General features: G+C 42.0%; 1 protein-coding gene across 7 annotated transcripts in view; it reads right to left on the reverse strand.

Annotated features, from left to right (window-relative positions):
• cdk10 (cyclin dependent kinase 10) overlaps positions 1-25,000 on the reverse strand; it is a 175,147-nt gene that overhangs the window by 106,196 nt on the left and 43,951 nt on the right. The gene's annotated exons all lie outside the window — the stretch shown is intronic.

Here is a 25,000-nt window from a genome sequence, read left to right on the forward strand (position 1 = left end):
GCTCTGTGTGTGTGGTTATTCACTCAGGATTGATAGGTGTATGAAAACGGATTGGCCTCATGATAAGAAGACAGTGAACAAACCTAGGTGAATCCACTTTGATATATCGGCTTATTTAATTCCCGTCTCCTCACGCTGACGCCTTAGAGCTGGTGAGGACAAAGGGGAATTTCTAACCCTTTAGTTGGAGAGTCGATCAGGACATATTTCCCGATTTAAGTCCTGCGGGTAAGCGGAAGTTGACATGTGGCGCCCAACGTGGGGCTTCGATTGACTCATTTTTGTCAAAATCGGGATCGATCGAGGCCCAAACAGGAACCCGAGTGAGCGCGGCTCTGAGCGGAGGGCACGGTGTTTAGAGCTGATAGCGAACTCGCTGATAAATTGTCATGTCATACGACCCTGAGCTAACACAAAATAGTCTCTTTGATGAATAGTGTTTCATGGAAAAGAGCTTCTTTAATTGTGAAAATCTAGTGTGATTTTTGAGTTGAAGTTGATTGTACTATTTTGTGTTAAAGAAACGGTGACTGGCTCCCCCAGGAGACTTGCACTCTAAAAGAGGTTGAGTGTGAGAAGGCCATTCAAAGTGAATGGGCTTTAACAGCGACCTGCTGCTCTGGTCAGCTGTGAAGGTACTGATAGTGTACTTGGCAGAGCGCGCTGCGCCGCGCTTTCCTGAGGGAGGGGCTGAGTCAAGGGGTGGTTCAGGCCAGTCCACAAAAAGAAGGAGGGCTTGAACAGTTAGAGTTAATGTTGAGAGGCTGCTCGGAGAGAGGCAGTCTCTTCTAGACTTGTGATGTTAAACTATGGTTTGCGCTATTTAGGCTTTCCATATTGGGAGCGGTTGCCCATTTTATTGGTTTGTTATCTCAGGTATCCATTTATAGCAAAACTACCATACTCTTTGCTTAGTTATTGCGGGGTGCCTGAAAATATTTATAGTCCCTTTTCTTGGATAGCGGACTCAGTGTCAGAGGCTGACGCTGCAAACCTAACCCTGATTCCCTGTCTCTTGCCTTTTCTCCTGGAGTTTTTGAAAAAATTTTAAGTTTTTCGGTTCCTGACAGGAGTGTCCATTGGCACAAGAAGAAAGTTGTCGAGAACCAAGGAGAAAAGGTAGGGATTTCCACTAGACTAATGTTCTAGTGGAAGCAGCCTTTTTCGGTTCCTGACAGGAGTGTCCATTGGCACAAGAAGAAAGTTGTCGAGAACCAAGGAGAAAAGGTAGGGATTTCCACTAGACTAATGTTCTAGTGGAAGCAGCCTTTTTCGGTTCCTGAGAGGAGTGTCCATTGGCACAAGAAGAAAGTCGTCGAGAACCAAGGAGAAAAGGTAGGGGTTTCCACTAGACTAATGTTCTAGTGGAAGCAGCCTTTTTCGGTTCCTGACAGGAGTGTCCATTGGCACAAGAAGAAAGTCGTTGAGAACCAAGGAGAGAAGGTAGGTGTTTCCACTAGACTAATGTTCTAGTGGAGGCAGCCTTTTTCGGTTCCTAGCAGACGTGTCCATTGGAACAAGAAGACATCCAGATCCCGGAGAAGAGAAGCGGGAAGGATTACAACCGACCCGAAAGGACAACACACCCCACCGTTTGAGAGAGGACATCCGCCGACGAGTAAAGGTAGGAAACCCGAAGGCGGTAGTCCCGATAGAGGTAGAGGCAACATACACGGGTACGGAGCTGAGTAACCAGGAGCTAAAGTACGTCCCTGAACCCAAAGCGCGCGGGGAAGGCTTCGGAAATAGATAGCTCCACTCCTACAATAAGAAAGCAAAGCGGGCTATAGAACACGCTAGTGAAGTAATGGAAAGAATAATAGGGAGAAATGGGAGGGGAAAGCCCCCCAGCCCTACAGAGGGGGTAGCAGGGTTAATGCCTGCACTCCATCCTCTAGAACAACCAGATATACCAGTAGTGGTTATGCTACTGGGCGAGGGTGTAGATCGATGGCCACCAGGAGCAAGAAGGCACCTGGAAATAAACAACCCTTCAATCCGTCCTACCGACCTCGCAGCTGAGGTGGAAAGGTCGGTGAAGGAAACGGGGGTGTTTGTGAGTGAATCTCCCGAAGTAATGGGCATAGCAACAGTAGTTGTAAACCACCCCCAGGAGGGATGCACCTCTGGGACGGTGGGCCTTTGGGTCCACTGGTGGACTGTGTTGTTGGATGTGTATAACGTAGTGGAAGTAACTAGCACCGGAGTCCAGTGGGACTCTACGATTAAATCCCTCGCTGAGAAAATGCAGATAAGGGTGGAATTAGCAAATCCCAAGGGGGCTGAAGAATTAAGCTTCAACCTCTGGGAGCAGTCGGGATTTGATCAAAAGCAGAAAGAGTTACAAAAAATGCGGAAAAGGCCAGCTGAGGCCGTTGGTGAAGAGGGCTTTGTTAATATGGGCTCATGTGTCCATGAGGAGGATGCAGGAGCATCAGAAAATGAAAGCCCAGGAAAAATTGTAAAAATGACTCCCCTGATAAGAACGGCGCCCCTGGGTGGGCTGCCGGAGGAAACAAAAAAGGTTTCAATCGGGAATGGTGTAATATTGTGCCACTATGTGGGAAGCCCCTGGCAAATACGGGGGGATGCTATAGTGATAATAACAGATAGATCACTAAAACCGCATAGCTTACGTACCCGAGGCAGGGCAAGTAGATCGCCCCTATCCACCTGCCTGGCTCAATAAGCTAGATAGTAAAATGCCTCTAACTATGCAAATAATTTATCGCGAGGCTATTAACATTTTACAGGCTCCGCCATATACCACATTATTAATTCACCAAGACCTGACTAAGAATTTCAGGGATGGCTACGTGGCGGTGGCACATGATTGTATGTTGAGAAGGCTTAAAAAAGCAATAAATAATAAAGCAAAATGTGAGCTGAGAGCCGACGATGACCTAAATTCAGGTTCTGATAACGATGGAGCAGCGGTTACTGTAACGGTACCAGCCGCCCCAAGAACCTCTTTGAACCAACAGTCCCAATATGTGACACAGCTGGGATCAACTACAATAGTACCAAACCCAGTGCCCCAACCACATGACATGGAGGGGGAGGTGCAACAATTTAAGACCTTGAAGGAGTTGGTTCGCCAAAAAGGTAGGCTAGAGACAGCTAAAGAGTATTTAGTTGAGACATGGCCTATGATTAGAGACGCCCCAGGAGGAGATGGTGCTAAGAAACTATGGCTTCAGTACATCATCGCTAGCCCTGTCGGACCAAACGAAACACCACAACAGGTCTACGAAAGATGGGTGGACGGCGAAGATGAGGATGAAGATGCCCATATTAGCAGGGCTAGAGAGCAACTCAAAAGGGACGTTTCACTGCTAAATGTGTGGCACAAAATTAAGGAAGTTATATCTCCAAATAGGTATATCAAAGTGCTGCGAATGATTGTCAAGGACAGAGGGAACGAAGCTGTCTTTGTGAAAATGGCCCCAAATGGCACGACGCTGAAAATTGAAGCCTCCGTTAAGAAGTGGGATCGCCTAACTAAGCATAACGCTGAGAAAAGGAGAACTGGACCAGTTGCTAGTCGCACCCGAGGGAGCGAACAGCAGGTCCAGCAGGGAGCTCAGCAACCAGTTCAGACTGTCCCCTACGTGAGACCTCAGCAGCAGAGAACGAACTGGAATCAGAGACAGGCCACCCAGCCAGGACAGCAGACGAGGCCCCAACCAAGACAACAGCCAGCAGTGCGAAGACCAGGTCCAGCATATATGCCCAAAGAAGAATTTGACAAACTGAACCCAGAAGAAAGGAAGGCCTTCCTCGAGGCTCGCAAGGCTGCAGCCTCCGGGGGGCCTGGGAAATAATGGAAACAAAGGCACGGGTCACCCTAGAAGGGGTTTACAGAATAGGGGATAACCTTTATGCTAAGGTGGAGGGAGTGCCCTATTTAGTAGACACAGGGGCCGAGGTGTCCATGACCCGTAGAGCCTTAAAACGAATCGGACACCTAAAAGTAATGGTAGCTGATGGCTCGATTGCCAAAATGCCGGGAGGGATTTGGAAGGGAATTGTGTGGGTGTTAGGACCATACAATTTGTTGACATTAAAAGATACAGAAGAAATGAAGATACCTAAAAATAAAAGGCAAGTTGCGAAAAAGAGATGGGAAAAACTAAAACCTAAATTAGTGAAAGTAGGCCCTACAAAAATAATACCCGACCAAGAATGGTATAAATCAGTAGATGTACCTGCCGTAAAAGCCCAACAAATCCAAGACAGTGTATTAACACTGGAAGGGAAAAAGAAATTAGGTGAAATTCTAGACAAAGCCGCCATCGCACATTTTAAGAATGATTGCGGTGATTTGGGCGCAAATTATGTGCATATTATAATTGGGGGGGTACATCCGCCAGTGAGGCAATATCCCCTCAACCCCGGAGCAGTGGCCGAAATGGAGGTAATTGTAAAAGAATTATTAGCACTTGGCATTATTCGTGAAGAACTAAACCCTATTACCAATAGCCCAATTCAAGCTGTTAAAAAACCTGAAGCGGTAGGAGGGGGATGGAGGCCAGTCATTAACTTTAAAGCTCTAAACCGCCGAACGGTGGCTAACCGAGCGAGCCTCATAAACCCCCAGGCGTCTTTAAAAACATTAAGAATAAAGAAGTATAAATCATGTATTGACCTTGCAAATGGATTCTTTTCCCTGAGAATTGCCAAAGCATCACAAGGGAAAACAGCGTTTACGCATAAAGGAAAAGCATACGTTTGGCAGAGGTTGCCGCAAGGATATAAGAACTCCCCGAATGTATTTCAATCAGCTGTCTTGCATATTTTGGAAGGTCTCCCAGTCACAGTTTACATCGATGATGTGTTCATCGCTAGTGACACGGAGGAGTAACATTTGGAGATTCTGCAGGCCGTAATCGAACGAGTGACGGAGGCAGGATTAAAACTAAATCTTAAGAAGTGTCAGCTGGCCAGGTTTGAGGTAGATTACTTGGGATTCCAAGTGTCTGAAGACTTGGGGCTGTCGCAAGCGTATCGAGAGAAAATAGAACAGATTTTGCCTCCAACGTCCGAGAACGAGCTACAGAAAATCTTAGGACTGTGTAATTATGTTCGAGATCATGTTCCGTATTATCAGAAATTTGCGAGACCCCTTTATGCCCGATTGCGTAAGAATCCTAACGAAAAGAAAACAAAAGATTGGCCTTGGTCAGCTAAAGACCAAGAGAATTTAGAAGGGCTTAAAAACGCAGTAAAAAATGCTATACGCCTCGAACCGAGAAGCTTGGAAGTCAGGTTGGTTGCCGAGATACAATGTGATGAAGATAATGCAATGGTAAGTGTTAGTAATGAAGGTGCCGGCTTAGTGACACTATGGACTTATACTATAGATAATGTTGAGAAAAAGTTTCCCCAGGAGGAGAGAGAATTAGCGGTTCTTGCTAAATATTGGGGAACATTAAAAGATCTAGCCCAAGGACAAGGTATAAAAGTTATTACGCAGAGTCAAGTACATCGATACCTGCGTAAAGATACACTAGAAAGTACTAAAGCGACGAATGTGAGATGGGGGAGATGGGAAGATATCCTGCTTGACCCTGACCTAGAGATAGGACCAGCGAAATCCATGTCTAAACTAGAGCTGCGAGCAGCTATAAAGGGCCCTCGCAGCCCGGGCCACGTTGGGGTCCTTGCACGTTGGGGTACTTGCACGTTAGGGTACTGGCACGTTGGGGTACTGGCATATGGAAAGCAAAATTTCTTTGAAAATGGCATAATAAACGTTTACATGTAGAATATTTTTTTTGCCAGTGTGTGTCAAGCTCAACGGGTTTTGGTGATTGTTAAGACCTGCAAAAATCAGCGTCCTTATTTATTTTTAGGCAATGAGTTGCCCTGATTGGTATTTTTTGTAAAGGTGTATATATACATCATCGCTCGTTGTACTCATTGCACAATGTTTCTTTTATTGTCCAAAGGGGCAATCAAAAATGAATAAAACAAAATGGAAACGTACATATGTTTGGATCGGTGTGAAGCCAGTGAACAATTTGAGTGGTGGAAACTAAAAGAATATTCATAAATGACTTAGTTATCACACTTAGAATGAGTTTACATTTTTTGTACAAAATACCGTATGCGTTTTTTTTTTTTATATATTATGCCTCAAGGGCTAGGTGGCGCTGTATTTATAACTGAATGTTGTCATAGAGATACCTTCAGGCCTTGATTATAAGCATACATGTCAAGTGTGGGATTTTTTTTGGAGCATGTACCGTTGAGTTATTATGCATATCCTTCATTCACGATATTGCTTTTAATGTCCACAGAGGCTATCAAAAATAAAAAATAAAATATATATGTTTGGATAAGTCTGATGCCAGTGAACATTTTGAGTGGTGGAAACTAAAAGAATATTCATAAATGACTTAGTTATCACACTTAGAATGAGTTTACATTTTTTGTACAAAATACCGCATGTGGGGTATTTTTTTTTATGCCTCAAGGGCTAGGTGACACTGCATATAGAACTGAATGTTGTCATAGAGATAGCTTCAGGCCTTGACGATAAACATACATGTCAAGTTTGGGATTTTTTGGAGCCTGTACCGGGGAGTTATTAAGCATATCCTTTTTCAGTGCGAAACACAAATTTTGATGCCCCGCCTTCATCATATAGTATTTCGAAAAGTCAAGATTTTTCCCCCTGTCGTTGGCTCAGGTCTTGACATGGTCCAGGTCAAGTCTTAACTCAGTCACATGAAACCTGTAGGAGAAGTGGGCAAAAGTCTGCCCCCTGTGAATGTGCAAAAATTGTCAAAAATGGGACATTCAAAAATTCGTAGCTCACTTCCTGTTCATTTTAGCATATGGGTCCAAGAGACTTTTTTGTAGGTCTTGGGCTCCCTCATACACCTAAAAATTTTCGTAGATCTTGCTTAAACGTACAACCGGGGCTGCTTCATTAAAAATTCCTAGGGGGCGCTATTGAGTCATTTTTGTAAAAATAGCACAATCAACAATAAAATATTGTTCATTTTACCAGGCCAGATGTGTGTGCCAAGTTTCATGAGTTTCTGCGCATGTTTAGACCCTCAAAACTGGCGTTGTTTTCTTGGCGAACAGTGCTTAGCCACGCCCACAGCGATTCGCGAAAACTCACAAACTTCGTGTTGTGACATCATGAAAGCCGAATCCCTCATCTGAGCAAATATGAGGTAGGTCCAGTTAACGTGTTTGGAGAAAAACGTAGAAGAAAATTAGTAAGAAAAAAAATTGCCACTAGGTGGCGCTATCAGTAAGATGAAATATAAGTTCATAGATGTCTTTAGGGCTGGACTCTCATCAAATGTGTGAAATTTTGAGAAGATAGGATCATCTCGGTCAAGTTAATGCAGCTTTTATTGTCACGAAAAATCTTTAGACTTTGCGGCACCGTAGCGGCCACGCCCTTTGGCGAAAAGTTACAATATTCGGTGTGGGGCATGATCAACATCTTAAGGCTTTTCTGACCAATTTTCAACTGGATCCCTTCAACGAGCTCAGCGCAGTAGCTAAAAACGTAAAGTATGACATTTATTGTTACCACTAGGTGGCGCTATATGTATAACTGAATTTGATCATATAGATGTTTTCAGGCCGTGACTATTACGTTGCCTGAGAAGTTTGAGATTTTTTGGAGCTTGAACATGGGAGTTATTAAGCATTTGCTCTTTCTGGACAAATGAAATTTTAAAGACAATATTTGATGCCCCGCCCCCATCATATAGTATTTCTAAAAGGCAAGACTTTTTGCCCAGTTGTTCTCTCAGGTCTTGAGATGATAAATGCCAAGTTTGATATGAATTGGATGAAAAATGTTTGCAGAGGGGGAAAAAGCATGACCACAGTGAATGTGCCAAAATAGGCCAAAATTGGACATAAAAAAATTCATAGCTCATTTCCTGTACATTTTAGCTACATGGTCCCAATAGACTTTTTTGTGCATCTCGGGGTGCTACACGTGCCTGCCAATTTTTGTTGCTCTAGCCAAACGTGCCAGGCTTGGTTTTTATTTTTCTACGCTAGGGGGCGCTATAGAGTCGCGTTGTTATGACGACTTCATAATATAAAATTTTTCGCCGGGCCTGAGGAGTGTGCAAAGTTTGGTGAGTTTTCGTGAATGTTTAGGTCCTCAAAAATGCTATCGTTTACGGAGAAGAAGAAGAAGAATAATAACTAGAGCTGCGAGCAGCTATAAAGGGCCCTCGCAGCCCGGGCCACGTTGGAGTCCTTGCACGTTGGGGTACTTGCACGTTAGGGTACTGGCACATTGGGGTACTGGCATATTGGAAGCAAAATTTCTTTGAAAATGGCATAATAAACGTTTACATGTAGAATATTTTTTTTGCCAGTGTGTGTCAAGCTCAACGGGTTTTGGTGATTGTTAAGACCTGCAAAAATCAGCGTCCTTTTTTATTTTTAGGCAATGAGTTGCCCTGATTGGTATTTTTTGTAAAAGTGTATATATACATCATCGCTCGTTGTACTCATTGCACAATGTTACTTTTATTGTCCAAAGGGGCAATCAAAAATGAATAAAACAAAATGGAAACGTACATACGTTTGGATCGGTGTGAAGCCAGTGAACAATTTGAGTGATGGAAACTAAAAGAATATTCAGAAATGACTTAGTCATCACACTTAGAATGAGTTTACATTTTTTTGTACAAAATACTAGGGGTGTGAATTGCCTCGTACCTGACGATTCGATTCGTATCACGATTCACAGGTCACGATTCGATTCGATACCGATTAATCCCGATACGAATTTATAAGTCGATTGTTGCGATTTTTTTCCATTCAAATTTAGAAAACACTAATCAGTAAGCTTTTAGAGTGTAAGATTTATATGAAAATGTATTATTTATCTGAAAATTCAGTCTTATAGAGGTTGTAATTTGTTTCATGTTTGAACAGCATTAAAATAAAATATTAAGGCTTAATGTTCCGTTCATATAACATTCTTCCATGCTCAAGGTGTGAATCCTAAAAAAAAAAAAAAAAAAAAAAAAAAAATCGATTCTGCCGATTATTGAATCGATTCGAGAATCGCGCGATGTAGTATCGCGATATATCGCCGAATCGATTTTTTTTTAACACCCCTACAAAATACCGTATGTGGGTTTTTTTTTTTTATATAAGCCTCAAGGGCTAGGTGGCGCTGTATTTATAACTGAATGTTGTCATCGAGATACCTTCAGGCCTTGATTATAAGCATACATGTAAAGTGTGGGATTTTTTTTGGAGCATGTACCGTGGAGTTATTAAGCATATCCTTCATTCACGATATTGCTTTTAATGTCCACAGAGGCTATCAAAAATAAATAAAAATATATATATGTTTGGATAAGTCTGATGCCAGTGAACATTTTGAGTGGTGGAAACTAAAAGAATATTCATAAATGACTTAGTTATCACACTTAGAATGAGTTTACATTTTTTGTACAAAATACCGTATGTGGGGTATTTTTTTTTTATGCCTCAAGGGCTAGGTGGCGCTGCATATATAACTGAATGTTGTCATAGATATAGCTTCAGGCCTTGACGATAAACATACATGTCAAGTTTGGGATTTTTTGGAGCATGTACCGGGGAGTTATTAAGCATATCCTTTTTCAGTGCGAAACACAAATTTTGATGCCCCGCCTTCATCATATAGTATTTCGAAAGGTCAAGATTTTTCCCCCTGTCGTTGGCTCAGGTCTTGACATGGTCCAGGTCAAGTCTTAACTCAGTCAGATGAAACGTGTAGGAGAAGTGGGCAAAAGTCTGCGCCCTGTGAATGTGCAAAAATTGTCAAAAATGGGACATTCAAAAATTCGTAGCTCACTTCCTGTTCATTTTAGCATATGGGTCCAAGAGACTTTTTTGTAGGTCTTGGGCTCCCTCATACACCTAAAAATATTCGGCGTTCTTGCTTAAACGTACAACCGGGGCTGCTTCGTTAAAAACTTCTAGGGGGCACTATTGAGTCATTTTTGTAAAAATAGCACAATCAACAATAAAATATTGCTCATTTTACCAGGCCAGATGTGTGTGCCAAGTTTCATGAGTTTCTGTGCATGTTTAGACCCTCAAAACTGGCGTTGTTTTCTTGGCGAACAGCGCTTAGCCACACCCACAGCAATTCGCGAAAACTCACAAACTTCGTGTTGTGACATCATGAAGGCCGAAACCCTCATCTGAGCAAATATGAGGTAGGTCCAGTTAACGTGTTTGGAGAAAAACGTAGAAGAAAATTCGTAATAAAAAAAATTGCCACTAGGTGGCGCTATCAGTTAGATGAAATATAAGTCAGTAGATGTCTTTAGGGCTGGACTCTCAATAAATGTGTGAAATTTTGAGAAGATAGGATCATCTCGGTCAAGTTAATGCAGCTTTTATTTTCACGAAAAATCTTCAGACTTTGCGTCACCGTAGCGGCCACGCCCTTTGGCGAAAAGTTACAATATTCGGTGTGGGGCATGATCAACATCTTAAGCCTTTTCTGACCAATTTTCAAATGGATCCCTTCAACAAGCTCAGCACAGTAGCTAAAAACGTAAAGTATGACATTTATTGTAACCACTAGGTGGCGCTATATGTATAACTGAATTTTATCATATAGATGTTTTCAGGCCGTGACTATTACGTTGCCTGAGAAGTTTGAGATTTTTTGGAGCTTGAACATGGGAGTTATTAAGCATTTGCTCTTTCTGGACAAATGAATTTTAAAGGCAATATTTGATGACCCGCCCCCGTCATATAGTATTTCAAAAAGGCAAGATGTTTTGCCCAGTTTTTCTCTCAGGTCTTGAGATGATAAATGCCAAGTTTGAAGTCAATTGGATGAAAAATGTTTGCAAAGGGGGAAAAAGCATGACCACAGTGAATGTGCCAAAATAGGCCAAAATTGGACATAAAAAAATTCATAGCTCACTTCCTGTACATTTTAGCTACATGGTCCCAATAAACTTTTTTGTGCGTCTCGGGGTGCTACACGTGCCTGCCAATTTTTGTTGCTCTAGCTCAAACGTGCCGGGCTTGGTTTTTATTTTTCTACGCTAGGGGGCGCTATCGAGTCGCATTGTTATGACGACTTAATAATATCAAATTTTTCGCCGGGCCTGAGGAGTGTGCAAAGTTCAGTGAGTTTTCGTGAATGTTTAGGTAACCAAAATCGCGATCGTTTGCGGAGAATAAAGAATAATAATAATAATAATAATAATAATAATAATAATAATAATTTTTACAAAAACAATAGGGACCTCGCAGCGGTCGCTGCTCGGGCCCTAATAATAATAATAATAATAATAATAATAATAATTCGAACGAAAAACAATAGGGACCTCGCAGCGGTCGCTGCTCGGGCCCTAACTAGAGCTGCGAGCAGCTATAAAGGGCCCTCGCAGCCCGGGCCACGTTGGAGTCCTTGCACGTTGGGGTACTTGCACGTCAGGGTGCTGGCACGTTGGGGTACTGGCATATTGGAAGCAAAATTTCTTTGAAAATGGCATAATAAACGTTTACATGTAGAATATTTTTTTTGCCAGTGTGTGTCAAGCTCAACGAGTTTTGGTGATTGTTAAGACCTGCAAAAATCAGCGTCCTTTTTTATTTTTAGGCAATGAGTTGCCCTGATTGGTTTTTTTGTAAAAGTGTATATATACATCATCGCTCGTTGTACTCATTGCACAATGTTACTTTTATTGTCCAAAGGGGCAATCAAAAATGAATAAAACAAAATGGAAACGTACATACGTTTGGATCGGTGTGAAGCCAGTGAACAATTTGAGTGGTGAAACTAAAAGAATATTCAGAAATGACTTCGTCATCACACTTAGAATGAGTTTACATTTTTTTGTACAAAATACCGTATGTGGGTTTTTTTTTTTATATAAGCCTCAAGGGCTAGGTGGCGCTGTATTTATAACTGAATGTTGTCATCGAGATACCTTCAGGCCTTGATTATAAGCATACATGTCAAGTGTGGGATTTTTTTTGGAGCATGTACCGTGGAGTTATTAAGCATATCCTTCATTCACGATATTGCTTTTAATGTCCACAGAGGCTATCAAAAATAAATAAAAATATATATATGTTTGGATAAGTCTGATGCCAGTGAACATTTTGAGTGGTGGAAACTAAAAGAATATTCATAAATGACTTAGTTATCACACTTAGAATGAGTTTACATTTTTTGTACAAAATACCGTATGTGGGGTATTTTTTTTTTATGCCTCAAGGGCTAGGTGGCGCTGCATATATAACTGAATGTTGTCATAGAGATAGCTTCAGGCCTTGACGATAAACATACATGTCAAGTTTGGGATTTTTTGGAGCATGTACCGGGGAGTTATTAAGCATATCCTTTTTCAGTGCGAAACACAAATTTTGATGCCCCGCCTTCATCATATAGTATTTCGAAAGGTCAAGATTTTTCCCCCTGTCGTTGGCTCAGGTCTTGACATGGTCCAGGTCAAGTCTTAACTCAGTCAGATGAAACGTGTAGGAGAAGTGGGCAAAAGTCTGCCCCCTGTGAATGTGCAAAAATTGTCAAAAATGGGACATTCAAAAATTCGTAGCTCACTTCCTGTTCATTTTAGCATATGGGTCCAAGAGACTTTTTTTGTAGGTCTTGGGCTCCCTCATACACCTAAAAATATTCGTCGTTCTTGCTTAAACGTACAACCGGGGCTGCTTTGTTAAAAACTTCTAGGGGGCGCTATTGAGTCATTTTTGTAAAAATAGCACAATCAACAATAAAATATGGCTCATTTTACCAGGCCAGATGTGTGTGCCAAGTTTCATGAGTTTCTGTGCATGTTTAGACCCTCAAAACTGGCGTTGTTTTCTTGGCGAACAGCGCTTAGCCACACCCACAGCAATTCGCGAAAACTCACAAACTTCGTGTTGTGACATCATGAAGGCCGAAACCCTCATCTGAGCAAATATGAGGTAGGTCCAGTTAACGTGTTTGGAGAAAAACGTAGAAGAAAATTCGTAAGAAAAAAAATTGCCACTAGGTGGCGCTATCAGTTAGATGAAATATAAGTCAGTAGATGTCTTTAGGGCTGGACTCTCATCAAATGTGTGAAATTTTGAGAAGATAGGATCATCTCGGTCAAGTTAATGCAGCTTTTATTTTCACGAAAAATCTTCAGACTTTGCGTCACCGTAGCGGCCACGCCCTTTGGCGAAAAGTTACAATATTCGGTGTGGGGCATGATCAACATCTTAAGGCTTTTCTGACCAATTTTCAAATGGATCCCTTCAACAAGCTCAGCACAGTAGCTAAAAACGTAAAGTATGACATTTATTGTAACCACTAGGTGGCGCTATATGTATAACTGAATTTTATCATATAGATGTTTTCAGGCCGTGACTATTACGTTGCCTGAGAAGTTTGAGATTTTTTTTTTTTTTTTTTTTTGTGTGTATGTGTGCGTGCGTTTGCGTGCGTGCGTGCGTTTGCGTGTGTGCGTTTGCGTGTGTGCGTTTGCGTGCGTGCGCGTGCGTGCAAATACGTATAAATTTATACTCATTCATTCACCTAAAACCTTATAAATATCCCATTACCCTTCGCCTTAACCAGGTACTTCAGAATCTTGCCAGAGTCGTGAGGTTTAAATGGTCAGGAGACCAGAGAAAAGGTCAGAAAAAAAAAGAAATAAAGAGAAAAGAAAGGTAAATCAAAGTGAAATCCAGCACCGACCAAACACCTCCTGCCTTCCTCATGATTACAAAATCAAAGTCTTACGCCAACCCCGGAAGCCTCTAAATTCCAGCAAATTTAGCGAGATCTCAAGAGACCAGAGGAAAAACTAAAGAGAGGAAGGAGGGAAGGATCGATAAGGCAGAGTGAGATCCATAGAAGCCAGTACATCCAATCCATCAAAGTGAAGTCCAGCACCAACAAGACCCCTCCTGCGTGGTTACAAAACCAGAGTCTTATGCCAACCCCAGAAACCTCATACTTCTAATAAATTAAGATCTCAAGTGACCAGGGGAAAAACTAAAGAGAGGAAGGAGGGAAGGATAGATAAAGCAAAGTGAGAACCACAGACACCAGCACCAACTGATTCAAGGGGCTGTGGGAGGGAGAGGGTACTTCTGTTGAGTTTCAGTAGATGCTGGTGCGACGGATCTGGCATGCATAAGGACCACCACCAAAGAAAGAAGCCGTCAACCGCGGTCCAGCAAAGCGAGCACCCCCCCCCCCGGAATCCCCAGGCCGCGGCAGCACCAAGGCCACCCCCAAGCCACCCGAGCGGACACCGGTCGGCGAGCCGACCCAGACACCCGGAACACCCCCGCCCCAGCCCCGGCCCACACCCCCGAGCCCAAGGCCGCAGAACGAGGCCCAGCGGGCCCCCACAGCGCCCCACCGGTCCCCAGCCCCCATCCCCCCACGACCCCCCCGCACCCCACCCAAACCCGCCATCCACCACGACCCAGGCCCCACCACCCCCGACCCCCAAACCCCCGAACACACCCCGACCCCCAGCACCCAACCCCCCACCCACCCATACCTCCACCCCCCCCCAAACAAGCCGCCCCCCCCCCCCCCCCCCGACGGCCGCCACCCCCCCCGCGAACCCGGCCCCCCGCGAGAACCCCCCAACCCCCCCCCCGGAAACCGGCACCGGGCAGCAGCGCAGAGAGGGAAGATGTGCCCACCCCACCTCCAGCCGCGCGAGATTTGCACAGCAGCGGGAGGGGGGAAGCAGAGGAGGCTTCCAGGGGAGAAGGCGGAACACCAGAACACCGAGCCCGGTGGGGAGAGGCCACGGTCGTCACGCCAGAGTACTAGTGACACCTAACCCTGTTACTGAGTCCGCCAGCTCGCCGACTGGCGAGCTCTACCCTTACACCGTGAATGTGGCCCCACCCAGTGTATATACAAGTGTGTGCGTGTGGTGCATTAAAATTGGGAGCAGGTGAGTCGGAGTAGAGGGAAAAAATTTCCCCTACTCCGACACACCCGTATCCCCCCCCAAAAAATGAATATGTATATGTGTGGTGCATTAAAAAAGGGAATGGAGGGACAAAGTGGTGGGGCAGGGACACAAATGGGGGGGACCACAGCGCTGCCAGGCACTGCAGTCCATCCCCTCTGATGGCTCCCCGCCCCAACTCACCCCTCCCCTTGGACGTGAGGGGGCAGAACCACCCCCGCCCGACCACAGGGGACGGCGTCAAGAAAATTGACTAATTAGCATGCAGTAACACCAAGTGTTGATGCTTAGTGCCCACTAGAAATAGATCTTAAGGAGTTATTGAGTATAGTGTCGTATAGTGTGGTATGCTCGAGCCCACTAGCAGCAACTAGGTTCCTGACTATATAAAAATAAAAACAATCAGATACAAAATACCAAATACAGAAGCAGCGAAAACAGAAGTTGTAACGATGTGGTGGCTCTCGTTAACAGGCAGAATCTTGGCAGGATTAAGTTGCCAAATTGAGATTAAAATATTCTATGTACATAGACCATATTTGTTTAAATCTTGATACCTGATTTTTATTTAAGGCAGAGATTTTTTCCATTGAGATATAATTTATTAGTAAGTTTAACCAGTGGTCGATATTTAGAGATTGTTTATTTTTCCAATTGACAAGGATTATTTTTTTAGCAATAGTAAGGGCTATAAATATAGATTGAGATTGTTTACATGGTAGCTCAGTTATTGTTAATTCACCTAGTAAACACAATCTTGGAGATAAAGGAAGCCTACAGTTTAATATATCAGCGAGCTTTTCCAAGATTTTAGTCCAGAAATGCAGCACTGGAGTACATGACCATAAAGCATGAAGATAAGTATCGGCAGTGTTTTGTGAGCACTGGAGACAAATGTCGGAGTCAGAGAGTCCCATTTTTTTCATCATATATTGTGTAATATATGTTCTATGAAGTATCTTATATTGGATAAGTTGCAAATTTGTCTGTTTGGTCATTTTAAATACATTTTCACAGATTTGGGTCCAAAAGTCTGGTTCCGGAACTATAGACAAGTCTTTTTCCCATTTTAAAGTCGGTAAATACGTTTTATTTGCGTATAAAAATAACTTATATATTTTTGATATTTTCTTTATTGTTGTTGGAGAAAGCTTTATAATATCTTTAGCTAAGACAGGCAGTTGGAGCGTATCCTGAAGTGTTGGGATTTGTTTCTTAACCATATTTTTAACTTGCAGATAATGTAAGAAATTTCCCTTTTTTATTTCATATTTCTGGACCAAGTTTGTATACGATATAAACTTATTATCTGAGAAAAGATGATGAAGGTGTGTAATTCCTTTCTGCTCCCATAGGCTTAAATGGAACGACTGATTATTAAGTTGAAAGTCGGGGTTATGCCAAATGGGAGAGAGCCCACAGGGCGCCAATTGGGAGTTTGTAATTTCTAATGCCTTCCACCAGGCAGTCAGGGTGGCGGCTATCATTGCCTGAGAAGTTTGAGATTTTTTGGAGCTTGAACATGGGAGTTATTAAGCATTTGCTCTTTCTGGACAAATGACATTTTAAAGGCAATATTTGATGCCCCGCCCCCGTCATATAGTATTTCAAAAAGGCAAGATGTTTTGCCCAGTTGTTCTCTCAGGTCTTGAGATGATAAATGCCAAGTTTGAAGTCAATTGGATGAAAAATGTTTGCAAAGGGGGAAAAAGCATGACCACAGTGAATGTGCCAAAATAGGCCAAAATTGGACATTAAAAAATTCATAGCTCACTTCCTGTACATTTTAGCTACATGGTCCCAATAGACTTTTTTGTGCGTCTCGGGGTGCTACACGTGCCTGCCAATTTTTGTTGCTCTAGCTCAAACGTGCCGGGCTTGGTTTTTATTTTTCTACGCTAGGGGGCGCTATAGAGTCGCGTTGTTATGACGACTTCATAATATCAAATTTTTCGCCGGGCCTGAGGAGTGTGCAAAGTTCGGTGAGTTTTCGTGAATGTTTAGGTACCCAAAATCGGGATTGTTTGCGGAGAATAAAAAAGAAGAAGAAGAAGAAGAAGAAGAAGAAGAAGAAGAAGAAGAAGAAGAAGAAGAAGAAGAAGAAGAAGAAGAAGAAGAAGAAGAATTTTTACAAAAACAATAGGGACCTCGCAGCGGTCGCAGCTCGGGCCCTAATAATAATAATAATAATAATAATAATAATTTTTACAAAAACAATAGGGACCTCGCAGCGGTCACTGCTCGGGCCCTAAAAACAGGCGAATACTGTAAATAGTGAGGAGAGACCATATGAATGGATTCTATATATAGATGGATCCAAAAAGGGTGAAGACCAGTATGCCCACTGGGGCTTCATCCTGAAACACAATGGTAAAGAGATATGCCGCAGGAAAGGTCAGACTCCTGGCAGTGCCCAAGCAGGAGAGGCTACAGCGGTGTTAGAAGGATTGTTGGAGGCCATAAGATTACACGTGAGTCGAGTAAGACTTATAACCGATAGTCACTATTGCGCCCAGGCGCTCAAAGAGGACTTATCCATTTGGGAAGAAAATGGGTTTGAAGGAGCGAGGAGTAAAGAAATTGCTCATGCTGAGTTATGGAAGAAAATAGCCGAGTTAAGGTTAAATATGACTATCGATGTTGTTCACCAGAAAGCCCACGTCAAGGAGGGGGCTCACTGGAGAGGAAATGATGAAATAGATAAATACGTCCAAGAGAGAAGATTGGTAATTATAGGAGCAGAAAAATGGGACAATACCCCCAAAGGAGGAAAAGTGGTCCCAGATGAGTTTGTGTGTGAGGTGACTAAGGCCGTACATGAAGCGCTAGGCCATGGAGGTGCCTTGCACACAAAGAGAGAGCTGGAGAAACTGGAACTTTGGATCCCAGAAAAGAAAATCCGTTCAGTTATACGAAATTGCGATTTGTGTAATAAGTATAATGCAGGACGCCGAGGGCAACGAGTGGACGGATTGACGATTAAAAGCACTGTTCCATGGGCATCAGTTTGCATAGACATAGCAGGCCCCATGGGAATAAACGGCACTAAAGGTGAGAAGTATCTTGTTGTGCTTATAGATTCGATGTCAGGACATTTTGGATTAAAAGCGATACATAATGCGAATGCTAATAGCATACTAAAAACACTGGAAGAGGGTTGTATGTGGTTAGGCATACCGAGAGAGTTAAGAACTGACAATGGAACTCATTTCAAAAACACTACAATAGACAGGTGGTGTCAAAAGTGGGGAATAATAAGGACTTACTCTCCGCCTTACACCCCTCACCCCGCTTCACCCCAAATATATTTTTTATGGGGAGTGCCATAATAGTGCACAGATAAGAATATATAGTGGTAGAACCTATAGAGATGAAAAGAGTGAAAAAATAAGGCCTAGTGGTAATGAGAAGATGATGGCATTAGCCCAGGTGGCCACAGAAAAGCTAGAAAAACTTAATGCGAGTTCATTAAATGAGGGAAGGCTCGGGCAAGAACGAGTGACCCATGTCAGGGGAAAATCTGACCTTAAAAGTCGCCCAAAGGAAAAATGGTGGCAAGGATGTCCATACCCGGGTTGTACCGGTGAAGGACATGTAGTCGGCGACCACAAAAGACATTGGTCGCTACGTGGATGTCCTAGTTTTAACGAGGCAAATCCATGTCAGTATAAATCACCTAGATGGAAGGAATTAGTGAGAAAGTGTAGAAAGGCCCCTCATTCCGTTTTTCCCCAGGAGGAACAGATGGAGATGGGTAAAGTATTGGAAACTCCAGCCGCGAGATCAAAGGCGGAATGGAGGGAAGGGCCAGACATGATGAAGATAAGTGGTCAAAAGATCAAAAAAGCTAGGAAAATTGATTATCAATAAATTAAGAAGGGAACCCCCCCCCCCCCCCCCCCGCCTATTTTAACAGAAAATAAGTTTTTATAAAAAGATAAGATAATGATATAATGAAGGCCAACCCCCAAGAAAAGGAGGAGGAGCTAATGAGATGTTAAAACGCAACAGTCCTTAAAGGACAAGACCAAAAGAAAAAAGCATGAAACGAAGCTACGAGATGGAGGAAGAACAAGGTTATAACAAGCTAGTAATACTAGAGCTAAGCTCTAGTACTAAGCTAGAAGACCCACCGGACACAGTTGATGAACAACCTAAAGCTATTAACCGCCAGCGACAAAATTGGAGGTATGGAAAGGTTTTGATAACTATCAAACTTTGTTTTATGGTAATATTTTTGATATATTATTTGATGAGACAAAAATCTAGCATCGCTAGCACAGCCCCGATTAATCCCCTCGACCTAATAGAAATACGACATAGCACCACTAAAATAACCAATCAGACGTGTTGGAAAGTGGAGGTGAAACATGTTTGTGAAGAATGGAGAAGGAAGAAGGGAGCCTGCGGTGCTGGCGAGGAAAAACCCTGTGGGATAGAATGGAGAAGGGAGAAGATAGCAGTAATAAATTCCTATCTTCGCACCTTTAACAGCACATATTATGATGAAACCCTAGAGGTCTTGAGAAGAAGTATTATATATCCTGCGAAATCAAAAAGCAAGTGTGCACATCCAGTGATTCTACGAGTTGATAACACAACAAGCGACTTCACAGTCAATATTACCTTGTTATGTCTGGAGAAGCAAGAACAAAGAATCATCAGAAAAAACTGGGTCCAGATCGGGAAGGAAGAACCTGCTTGATACTTCAACGAATATTGTGCAAGACTACCAGATGCAACAGGTGGATACTGGTTGAAGACAGACCATGACGCCCCTGACTTTATCTACCCGGCGGCCCCACGGAATGACACCTATACCGAATTTCGCCCGGCATGGGAACGATATTGGAACTGTATAACCTTTCGGTGCGAGGAGCCAGGGACCAACGGGACCACAGATTACTTGCCAGGTACTCCTACTCCATCATCAGATAGGTCACCTAAATTTCTTAAATTACGTCGGTTTACAAAATTTAAAAAGCCTATATCAATATCACAGAAAAAATTAATAATAACGCGACGGCCAGGATACAAGTTAATGTTAGAAAAGGCCCAGTCATATAATAATAGCCATTATGATTGGAATATAATAAAATATTGTTTTGAGCCCTATCATATATTTTGTTATACAGATGAGGGTAATAGAATTACACTCTCCGATATAGGGCTTAGGGGTGATATAAATTTAATCCTGAATCCCTTTATTAAATTATATGCCGGAAATACATTAGATAAATAAAAAAAAATAGGAGTGAAACATAAAGTATGGCTAAATGATTCCTTTCCATGGATATGGAAAAGAGATACATATATATTGAAATCAACCTTTAATAAAACTTTAGGAATAAATGTGTTAAAAATAATATGGGCACGGATATGGGCTCAACGTATTCCTACACCGGATGATTTACATAATGTCCCAAAAGGGGATTTTGATAAAATTGACCAATATATAACATTGAGAATATATAACAGATTGCATAGGAAGGAGTGGATAAGTGGAATTTCACCGCAATGCCCCTTGGTGGAGACAGGAACGCCACCTTTGACTCATTGGATATATAACTGTAAAGGGTTGAACACAAACCTAACGATTAAAGGAGTGCTCCAAGCATGGAAAGAAGGACATACGAGAGATGAGAATAAGACGTGGTGGGGGCTCAATAAAGATGAGATGGTTCAGGATGTGATACCTTGCTTAGGAGAGTCGGAGAATTATTGGATTAAATATCAATATATGGCGACGGTGTACTCTAAAGAGAACGATATTTGGCCTGACATTGAAAGACCAGCCTTATATGCTAATCCAAGACCATGGGAAATGTTGTGTAAGGGGGGAGAGTCCGTGAAAAATTTTAATGAATGCACAATTATATTAGCACGTATACCCTGTTATAAAGTCTCCCGATTTCAGAATTTTTGTAATGTACGTTATCGCGATGAGAATTATGCCAACTATGAGGGGGCAGTATGGATCAAGGATAATAGTAATCAATGGATCCGGAGTCAAGCTGCAGGTAGAGAATATTGTACGCGATGGGACAAAGATCATGACTTATCCAAAATGGTAGGATTAAGAATGATCCCCAAGCCTCCTGACTCTATTATGCAGATCTTAGAAGGTCACGCATTTAGGAAGACCCTTTGTAAAGGGGATATAGTTATAGGGTTTGATTGGCTGGGATTTAATAAAATTTATGGCCCTGGCACATGCCACGAACCTGCTGAAAGATGGCTGCATTGTGGACACAGTGACGAATATGATCATAAGGGGGAACATGTATGTACTTGGTATGAGAGGATAGGATTGGCAATAAAAGGTGTAGTAAAAACTGTGGCCACTACAGCCGTGGAAGTTGTAGAAGATGTAGCAGAGACCGCGGTTATTGGGATAAGTACAGGGCTGTATGGTTTATTATATGATGTAGGACTATGGTTCCTGCTAGTGTCAGGAATTGTTCTGTCAGCAGTTATAGCTGTTGCAGTTATCAAAAGAGGGATTTTGGCATTATCTACCCACCGAAATTATAAAGAGAAAACCTCACCAAATAAGGTTAAAGCTCAGTTATTGGCCAACGAGCTGCAGAAAAAATGGGGGGGCCGACTAAGGGGAAATTATTGAGAAGTGGGGATGGGCTTCAGAAAAGGGCGGGATCGACCCAATTATAGATAAGACGCCCTCGCCCTGACTTCCTCACTTCTCACTGAAATCTTTTGGCGGAACAGTAACCAACAACTAACCATGGCTTGTAATGCTTTGGGTAAAGGTATTATTGGAAGACCAGGCGCCCTTCAAAACGTGAGTAATGAAGTGGAATATTGGATAATTTTTATAATATGGCTTTTTTATTGTTGTGTCGGATATAGCGAACAACTAAATTAATAGTGTGGGGAATAATTTTAATTCTCCTTTGGTTATGTCTGGTCGACCACTTGGTTTTAGTAAATTGGGTTTTTATCTATGTAGTTTTTTTTTACTCTCCCGCCAAGAGGTTCCGCTACTCGGAAGAGCGACCACACCCTCGCTCTCCCGTAGTAGATGTGTTCCGCATTGATGGAGTAGATGCGGATGGAAACTTAGACTAAGATTAGAATGTATATATTGGGAGCCGCAATATTTTAGGTTTCCCTCGGGTCTAAGAATTGTCGAATTTTGGATGTGTGTTTAACAGGATAACCAGGATCAGCCGCAGTGTGTCTTCTGTGGAAGTGATCTCCTCACGTCCGCTTGGGTGGTGGGGGACGCTTTCTATGGACATTGCTGCTATCCTTTGCCCGCAGAGGATGAGGGTAGAGAAATGTGGCTCATACCAGACGGGCTTTTTCTAAATTTCGTCAGTGATTTTTTCATTGATATCCAGTGTGGTTCCTGGATATGGCCTGGCTTTGCTGACCTCGCGGGCTCAAGTAAGTTGGAAGGTTTGGTTCAAAGTCGCTTGAAAGAGATACGTTATTATTTTAACGTTGAGGGTGAATTTATCGGGGGAACTTTCCCTTTAATGCGCTTGATATGGCGCCTGCCTGACGGTGCTCGGCGCTTGACATTCAACACCTTGGCTGGCTTCTGTGAAGCCGCCACTCCTTTGAGACAGGTCGGATCCAATCGGGATGAGTGGCCCTACGAGCCTGTAACGCCCTCCTCGCCCTTCCTGGACCGGGATGACGAGCCTGGGGAACCCAGAGCCGCCCGACAGGATGTTCCAGTTGGTAAGGTTATGCCACTGTTGAGATCACCCTCCCCCACGGTTACATCGACCACTGATGACCTGGAGGGTGTGCAAGGCGAGGATGGGGGTGGAACAGGGTCATCTCCCTCCCTGATGATAGGTGAGCTTGGCCTGTGGTCTCCTCTTACTGATCCTCCGTCCGACTCCTTGCCTTCTGAATCCCCGGTGTCTCCGTTGCCGGATGACACAAGGGGGTTGAATGCAGGTGACTGGTTGGAGCTGGGGGCTTTTGCGGTTGATCAGTTTGGACACCATTGATCTCTAGGAGGGGGTGTTGAATTGAGTAGATTGAGTGGGTCAGATGAAACGCCATATCATGTAAAATGAGATAGCAAATTAATGGGCTAGACTCAATTCTTAGTTAGAGACCAATTGGTGTCTGTAGGACTGAATCATTCTTTGGCCTCTGGCTGTAGTTCCTCAAAGTAACCACCAGATGCCGCCAAACCTGTACGACTAAGCCACCCACTCAGCATTGCCCGGACATTCCATATAAGATACAAATTGAGTGTAAATAAATGATATCCTGAATTAAATAATAATACACAACACAATCTATATTCGACAATTGTTAACCTGATTTTTGGATCAATGTTTGTAGCACATTGAAAGCCAACTATGAAGTTTTGCTGTCTTTTCTTTTTTTCTCTTTTCTTTTATTTATAAGTGATACTGTCTTTTATCGCTGATAATATTGCTGTAACTGCATTGAAAAGATTATCTGTATGTATTGTTTGATTTAACAAAGATATATACAAGATGTGCAACAGAGATTAGAATTAACCTGTTAAGTGCCCTGAGAGAATTTGGGATTTAACATGTCATGTATATATATGTTATTCATGCTTGCTTAATTAATATATCTATGATGTTATTTATTTTAACGTTCATCATTGTCGAATAGAGCTGAAGACCTTGACATATTTTCATGTATGACTCATCATTCAACGTTGTATATCCATGACACATTTGTAAAGAATGTATGACTTCATCTTCATGGCTCGTCTGTGGAAAATTACTGGAAATGAGTCCCAACAAGTGCGCTTTGATATGAGGAGGCGGAAGGACATTCACGGAAGAAGTCAGTGGTCTCACCCAAGGGGATAAAAAGCCGTCACCAGCTGCGATCGAGGCTCTTTTTTTTTCACCCTGCGATGTGGTCGGTAAAGGAGTGTATTCCCGAAGAAGGATTATAGCTGCCTGGGACTTCGAATTTTTTACGAAGGACTTGGATTAGCTGACTGGAATTCTTCTTCTCTGATTGGTAATATACAAATCTTTTAGCAATAATGATATATAATAGGAAGATATGAATGACTAATCGCGTGTTAGGGTAGGGGCCATTTAATACACTCTCATATCTTTAAAATTATTTTTGCCAAAAACATATTATTGTCAATCAGGTCTTAAGCTTTTTTGAGAAATGATCAATCTCAGAAAGCTCTTGTAAAAGGTTTATATTATTCTTAATTTTCTGTTTTTATTTTATTTTATTTTATTTTGATTGATTTAAAGTTTTATCATTAAATGTGATTTTGATGATTAATATTGGTTGTCTTATTATTGTCAATAAAATTGTTTAAAAGACAATTTTTGAATCAATCATTTTATTGTTTTGTTTTAATCTTTATTTTATTTATTTTTGGTTTTATTTTTTTTTGGGACGTTTTATAAGTCCAAATAAAATGATTTAAAAACTAATTGTGATTTAATTAGTTTGTTTGGTTTGTTTTAATTTTTATTTGTTTTTGATTTTATTTTTATTTTGGACGTTTCATAAGTCCTTGTTATTTGTTTTTGATTTTATTTTTATATTTGGACGTTTGATAAGTCCTTATTATTTGTTTTTGATTTTATTTTTATTTTGGACGTTTGATAAGTCCTTATTATTTGTTTTTGATTTTATTTTTTATATTTGGACGTTTGATAAGTCCTTATTATTTGTTTTTGATTTTATTTTTATATTTGGACGTTTGATAAGTCCTTATTATTTGTTTTGATTTTATTTTTGTTTTGGACGTTTTATAAGTCCTTATCATTTGCTTTGATTTTATTATATTTTTTTTGGACATTTTATAAGTCCGCATTAATATTAATTTTTCCCCTCTTCGAGGAGGACAACAGTAATGGACGTTTGGGAGAAGGTAAGTGCATTTGAATAACCTCTAACCAATGCTTCCATCTGTATTAATAAAGTCAAATACTCCAGCTTGATATGTAACAAATCCGTATGATTCTAATAAGGATTATTAAATTACTAGGTCAATAACAAATGCAAACAACTCAGAGAAGTGGAGCTGCCAATATAAGTGAGGTGTA

This window comes from Festucalex cinctus, chromosome 3 (genome assembly GCF_051991245.1).
Source record: "Festucalex cinctus isolate MCC-2025b chromosome 3, RoL_Fcin_1.0, whole genome shotgun sequence".
NCBI classification, from domain to species: Eukaryota; Metazoa; Chordata; class Actinopteri; order Syngnathiformes; family Syngnathidae; genus Festucalex; species Festucalex cinctus.